Below are 6543 nucleotides of genomic sequence, written 5' to 3' on the forward strand. Positions count from 1 at the left end.
TGAGTGCATTTTATGCTCCATCTCACTTTTGGATTACTTGGTCAGTAGGTGCATTTTATGCTCCATCCTACTATTTGAATTACTTTGTCAGTAGGTGCATTTTATGCTCCATCCTACTGTTTGAATTGTTAGCTAGTAGGTGCATTTTATGCTCCGTTCTACTATCAGATGACTTGGCTGCTAGGTGCATTTTATGCTCCATCATACCATTTGTAGCAATGGTAAGTATTTGCCCTGTTTACTTAAACCTGAATTTAGGACTAGCTAAAAAGGGAATGGCTTCAGAAAAGTCGTGTACTCCTTAATTGTGTCTCATTACTAGGTCCACAAGAATTTTCCCAAAATATTGTTTCAATTGATTTCAAAAGAGTTGAGTGTTTTTTTTTTTTTTTTTTGAAATGAAACGGTTAAAGCCTGTACGCCCCCCCCCCCCCCCCCCCCCACCCCACACACACACACACACTTAAAACTTAATAAAAGGTGGAAACTAAAGGGAAAACAAGTAGAGAGAAAAAAAAAAGAAAAGGAACAAACTTCCCTGATAAAGTGGAAGGTGGGTGGGGAGAGAGTTTTATGCCCTACTCTTTATAGGTCAGACTTTCGAAGGGTACCTCTTCCACATTGTATACCTGAAATCCTTCATAGAAGGGTTTTAGACGGTGCCCATTTACCTTGAACCTCTTGTCTGTGGTCGGACTCTGAATCTCAACTGCTCCATAAGGTAAGACGTTAGTAACAGTGAAAGGTCCAACCCATCGAGATCGCAACTTATTGGGAAAGAGTTTAAGCCTGGAATGGAAAAGAAGAACTTTCTGGTCAACTACAAAATCTTTCCTTGAGATCATCTTATCATGGAAGGCTTTTGTCTTTTCCTTGTAGATTCGAGAGCTCTCAAAAGCGTCATTGCGGATCTCTTCTAGTTCTTGTAGCTGCAACTTCCTTTGTTCTCCTGCCTCATCCATGCGCATGTTGCATTGTTTGACCGCCCAGTATGCTTTATGTTCCAGTTCCACAGGGAGATGACATGGCTTGCCGAATACCAAACGGTAGGGAGACATACCTATAGGAGTTTTGTAGGCTGTGCAGTAGGCCCATAGTGCATCATTGAGTCTTAGACTCCAATTCTTCCTTCTAGGGTCAACCATTTTTTCAAGTATGGATTTTATCTCCCTATTTGACACTTCGGCTTGTCCGCTTGTTTGTGGGTGGTATGCAGTGGAAATTCGATGGGTCATATTGTATTTCTTGAATAGAGCTTCCACCACTCGGTTGCAGAAGTGAGTGCCTCGGTCACTTATTATCGCCCTGGGCATTCCGAACCTGGAGAAAATGTGGGACTTGAAAAAATCTACAACAACCTTCGCATGATCAGTCCAGGTAGCTTTAGCTTCTACCCATTTTGAAACATATTCTATAGCTAGTAGGATGTAAACATTACCGAAAGAGGAAGGGAATGGGCCCATGAAATCTATACCCTATACATCAAATATTTCACATATCAGTATAGGGGTAAGGGGCATTTGGTCTTTATGGCTTAAATTACCTGTCTTTTGGCATTGTTCATAGGCCTTGCAGAACATATAAGCATCACGAAATAGGGTAGGCCAAAATAATCCGCACTCCAGTATCTTACGTGCTGTCCTCTTTGGGCCAAAATGGCCCCCACAGGCATATGAGTGGCAGAAGTGAAGAATGGAGGGGATTTTGGGGTTGGGCACGCACCTTCAAAGGACCTGATCGGAACATTGCTTCCACAGATATGGGTCATCCCAAATGTAGTACTTGGCATCGCTTCTTACTTATCCCTTTGAGCTCTTGTTAATTCTCCTGGTATGGTTCTAGTAACCAAATAATTAACTATATCTGCATACCATGGAGTTACTTCTTGAATCACGAAAAGGTGCTCGTCTGGGAACTCGTCTTTCAAGGGTGTTGCCTCTTCACTTGTAGTCAGCCTACTAAGATGGTCTGCAACCAAATTTTCTGCACCATTCTTGTCACGGATTTCAAGGTTAAATTCTTGTAGTAGGAGAATCCAGCGGATAAGCCTCGGCTTTGCTTCTTTCTTAGCGAGCAAATATTTTAGGGCTGCATGATCAGAGTAAACAATCACCTTAGTACCCAACAAATATGAACAGAATTTTTCTAAGGCAAAAACTACAGCCAAGAGTTCCTTCTCTATTGTTGAATAATTGCATTGGGCAGCATCAAGGGTCCTCGAAGCATAATATATTGCATGAGCGGCTCTTCTAGCCCTCTGTCCTAGAACAGCACCGATGGCATAATTGCTTGCATCGCACATAATCTCGAAGGGAAGATCCCAATTCGGTGGCTGGATGACTGGGACTGAAGTCAACAATTCTTTCAGCTTATCAAAGGCTGCCCTACACCCTTCATCAAAATCAAACATCACATCCTTCTGGAGTAAATTACATAAGGGGTGAGTTATCTTGGAGAAATCCTTGATGAATCTCTGATAGAATCCTGCATGTCCAAGGAAAGAGCGAACTTCCCGAATGTTCGTGGGATAGGGCAGGGATTTAATAACATCTATTTTTGCTTTATCAACTTCGATTCCCTTAGAAGAGACTACATGCCCTAGAATGATGCCTTGGTCGACCATGAAATGGCATTTTTCATAATTCAGCACGAGGTTCTTTTCTATACACCTTTCAAGTACCTTTGTAAGGTTAGATAAGCATGAATCAAAAGAATCCCCATACACTGTGAAGTCATCCATAAATACCTCTATAATGCTTTCCACATAATCTGAAAATATACTAACCATACATCTTTGGAATGTGGCGAGAGCATTGCAGAGACCGAATGGCATGCGCCGATAAGCAAAGGTACCGAAGGGGTAGGTGAAGGTAGTCTTTTCTTGGCCCTCAGGTGCAACTGGAATTTGATGAAACCCTGAATAACCATCAAGACAATAATAATGAGATTTGCCAGCTAGTCTTTCAAGCATTTGATCGATAAAAGGGAGCGGGAAGTGGTCTTTTCGGGTTAACGAATTCAGCTTCCGGTAATCTATACACACCCGCCACCCATTTTGAATTCGGGTAGGCACTAGCTCACCGTCTTGATTTTCGACCACCGTCATACCTATTTTCTTCGGGACTACTTGTACCAGACTTACCCACTTACTATATGAAATGGGATAGATTATCCCGGCATCTAGAAGTTTTAAAACTTCTTTCTTCACTACCTCCATCAGCGGTGGGTTTAATCGGCGTTGGGCTCCGATTGCAGGTTTGGAGTCTTCTTCCAAGAGTATTTTGTGCATGCAGGCAGATGGGCTTATCCCCTTGATATCAGCTACAGTCCATCCGATCGCTTCCTTGCGTTCCTTAAGTGCTTGAATTAGTTTCCTTTCTTCCAGTGCATCGAGTTTGGAGGAAACTATCACAGGTAGTGTCTCCCCCTTGCCTAGGAACATGTACTTTAGGTGCCTTGGTAATGATTTCAGCTCTAGCTGGGGTGCCTGCACAATAGATGGAAGGAGCCTTGTGTGAGATAGGGGCAAACTAATGAAAGAAGAATTACGAGCAAATTCAAAAGAGTTCAGTTCAGAAGTCAAAGTTTGCAGTTTTGAATTCAGCATAAACTTCTGCTTTGCTTGTTGCAGTTGATCAGGCCCATTGTTAAGTGCAACTCTCAGTGTGTCTTCATCTTCTAGCTCAAAAGTCTGCTGCACTAAGGAGTCAATAACATCTCACCATTGAATTCCATGGTAAGTGTCCCCTTATGCACATCGATTTTTGTTCTGGACGTCTTAAGAAAGGGTCTTCCTAGCAAAATTGGGGTCGAGTTGGAAGAGTTATCTTCTTCCGTGTCGATCACATAAAAATCGGCGGGAAAGACCAAATTATTAACTTGGACTAGGACGTCCTCTAAGACTCCCTTCGGGTATGTAGTAGACCGATCAGCAAGTTGTAAGATCACGCCCGTTTCTTTTAATGGTCCGAGATTCATGGTTGTATAAATAGAATGGGGCATGACATTTATTGAAGCTCCTAGGTCTAGCATAGCTTTTTCGATCTGTACATTTCCTATCTTACAGGGAATGGTAAACATACCTGGATCCTTGCATTTAGGGGGCAGTCTTTTCTGGAGAATGGCTGAAACATTTTCTCCTATATGGACCTTCTCATCGCCTTTTAGCCTTCTCTTAGTAGTGCACAGCTCCTTGAGAAATTTGGCATAGCAGGGTACTTGCTTAATTGCATCAAGGAGGGGGATGTTTACCTCAACTTTGCGGAAGGTCTCGAAAATGTCTTTGTCTTGCTCCTCCTTCTTGGATTTTGCAAATCGACTAGGGAAAGGTGGAGCGATGACTATGGATTGGGGTGGCTTTCCACTTGAATCCGTTTGGGATGGTGTCTCCTTTCTAGTTGTATCTTTGGATGTTTCATGATAGGGTTCATTCAGTTCCTTCCCGCTTCTCAACGTGATAGCGCTAGCATTTTGTTTCGGGTTGGTCGTGGTCTGAGAAGGTAGCCTCCCTAATGATTGGGATTCCATTTGACTCATAGCTGTCGCTAGCTGGCTGACCTGATTCTCCAGGTTTCGGATACTTGTCCTTGTCTCCTGTTGAAATTGTTGAGTATTAGTTGCAAGGGCTTTCACAATTTCATCGAGAGACATACCTGAGTTGGGGGAGGCTGAATATGGTGGAGCCGACGGCCTGGTTTGATGCTGATGTTGGAAGCCGAAGGGCTTGGTTCCAAAGTTCAGGTTGGGATGATCCCTCCATCCTGCATTGTAGGTGTTCGAGTAGGGATCGTATCTCTTTTGCGAGAATCCCCCAACAGCATTATCTTGTTCGTAAGGTTCATCTTGAAGCGTAGGGCACATGTCAGTTAGATGTCCCAGAGTTGAGCAAATCCCGCAAGCCTTCACCGTTTGTGTATTACCTGTGGCCATTTGACAGATAAGAGAGGTCAGGCTTGCAATTTTATGTTCTAGGGAGGAGATGTTTACCTCATTAGCATGAGTTGTTGGAGGGTTGAGCCTATAGCCGAACTGTTGAGAGTTGGCTGCCATGTTTGAGATCAACTCTCTTGCTTGTGTAGGAGTTTTGTTCACCAACACTCCTCCGCTTGCTGCATCGATCATACTCCTATCCATTGGTAGTAACCCTTCGTAAAAATATTGGATAAGGAGCTGGTCTGGAATTTAATGTTGTGGACAGCTGGCACATAGTTGCTTGAATCTCTCCCAGTATTCGTAGAGAGTTTCTTCTGATGTTAGTGGCTCGGGAGGTAGGGAAGAACTTCTCAAGGAATTGCCTTTTCATATCACTCCATGTGGTGATGGAACCGGAGGGTAGGTAGTACAGCTAATCCTTAGCCTTATCAGCTAGTGAGAAAGGAAAGGCACGCAGTTTGATCTGTTCCTTGGTAACACCTTGAGGCTTCATGCTTGAGCATACTACGTGGAATTATTTTAGGTGCTTGTGAGGGTCTTCGCCTGTAAGTCCACGAAAAGTAGGGAGTAAGTGTATAAGACTTGATTTAAGTTTAAAGGGTACCGCTAGATCTGCATATTCGATGTAGAGAGGTTGTTGGTGCAGATCCGGTGCAGCTAGCTCTCTAAGGGTTCTTTCTTCGTTGTTGGCCATGACTTCTTCTTCAGAATGGTTGGATGGCTCAACGATTTCTGCAGCTGACTTCACTTCGGAAGTGGGGAGTGATGCTGATTGGTTGCGGCGTTGCTTGGCTTCTTTCCTTAAGCGGCGAACTATTTTCTCGATCTCAGGGTCGTAGTGGAGTTCACCTACACGAGAAGAGCGAGGCATAAACCAAACAAAAGGAAATAAACCTACTTAGGATGCCAATCCCCGGCAACGGCACCAAAATTTGGTGGGTGCCGAACCCAACCAAAGATAAATAGTCTTGCTCTGGGTTAATAATTTGCAGATAGTGATGAGCAAGGTCGTTCTCCATAGGGATTTGGTGGATTTATTTCCAAGTAGATGGATTAAGGGGGATTGTAAAGCTAAGGAAAATAAGAAAATAGCAGAAAATATTAGAAAACAAAGATTAAATCGATGGGGGATGGCTTCCGGTTGAAGGGACAAGTTCAGCTTTGATTCGTAGCATTGATCCTTGATGCAAAGATAGATTCATATGCTTATGAATAAATTGGTATAGCTATTAACAAGCTCTAACAGCCAGCCTCTACTCTTATTATTCGACAACCAAAACAAGCTCTTTGATTGCTTCCCTTATTAATAGGCAGTCCTAAACAAGCTCTTAGGATTTAACCTATTAATAGCATTAAGAGGGGAGAGACCCAATTCTAGTCAGCGATCTCACAAGCTCGGATCGTTTAAACCATATCAGATATTTTCCTAACATAGATCGAAAACTTTTTTGCAATCAATTTATGTTAGTTGCCACCATGATTGAACTTACCAATCATATACGAAACTGGAGGTTCAATCGGCCACGGATTATTTCCATTGAATGAGCAAGGGGCCATTCTTGCTTTATCAAAAAAAATAATCCTCATAGTTAATTCGCAGAAAACATATGA

The 6543-nt window shown here is 42.9% G+C and overlaps 1 pseudogene; it reads right to left on the bottom strand.

Annotated features, from left to right (window-relative positions):
* Positions 1–578: 578 nt before the first annotated feature.
* Positions 579–5133, bottom strand: LOC148802390 (uncharacterized; annotated as a pseudogene).
* Between the last annotated feature and the right edge of the window lie 1410 nt (positions 5134–6543).

Source organism: Nelumbo nucifera, chromosome 2 (genome assembly GCF_055504915.1).
Source record: "Nelumbo nucifera cultivar China Antique chromosome 2, China Antique-T2T, whole genome shotgun sequence".
NCBI lineage: Eukaryota > Viridiplantae > Streptophyta > Magnoliopsida > Proteales > Nelumbonaceae > Nelumbo > Nelumbo nucifera.